We start from the raw sequence: 684 nt of genomic DNA on the forward strand, positions 1-684 counted from the left end.
GTTGCACGTGGTGCCTGCCAAACACCCAAAAGGAATGAAAGAACTCATCAGCCTCACACCAGGTGCTAGATATTAAACTTGAGTTGCTAGTCAAAAAATTAGAAAGTCGAGGATCATATAGGTATATTATTAAGTATTATTATCACCTGGCTCTGGTCTTTCTGTAGCTGCTCCATTATAGCAAATACCCGCTCATTCCAAGACTAACACCAACTGCTGGAACCTGCTTTCGCACCAAAATACCAATAAGGTTGTCATAACGTCCACCAGCAGCAATTGAACCAACCTGAGACAGCACAAGCAAATCACATCATCAGTACTTAAACACACACGACACATTTCCTGGGAACACATGAAGCATGTTTATCCAAATATAGCACTATCGGAGGACCATGCAGAATTTATCAAAAGATGGCAAATAGCTGTTGTTGCTGCCTGTAAAATAGCACAAGCACATCCAGGGATTAATTATTTTATAGATTGTTAAGTTCAATTTGTGCTGAAATGTAAATTTAGAAGTTGATTTTAGTTTTATTTCATTGTAATTAACAAGTGGGATTTGGACCCTAAGGGCGAGAGAAATTTAGTTTGATTTCTTGGTTTTCTCTAAAATATTGCAAAAACATATATGCTATGCATTGAGATTTGCAAATTTTGTAACATGTCGTGACTCTGCCATGCCAT

The 684-nt window shown here is 37.7% G+C and overlaps 1 protein-coding gene across 1 annotated transcript in view; it reads right to left on the minus strand.

The window, feature by feature from the left end:
- The window catches only part of LOC112041093 (histidine--tRNA ligase, cytoplasmic-like), a 5424-nt gene extending 5127 nt beyond the window's left edge, over positions 1–297 (minus strand). The window contains exon 1 of the mRNA XM_065760597.1: positions 251–297. The gene's annotated coding sequence lies outside the window, so the exon portion shown is untranslated. The remainder of the gene's footprint in view (positions 1–250) is intronic.
- Positions 298–684: the final 387 nt, after the last annotated feature.

The sequence above is a fragment of the Quercus suber genome, unplaced genomic scaffold (genome assembly GCF_002906115.3).
Source record: "Quercus suber isolate HL8 unplaced genomic scaffold, Cork oak 2.0 scaffold_373, whole genome shotgun sequence".
In the NCBI taxonomy this organism is placed as follows: domain Eukaryota; kingdom Viridiplantae; phylum Streptophyta; class Magnoliopsida; order Fagales; family Fagaceae; genus Quercus; species Quercus suber.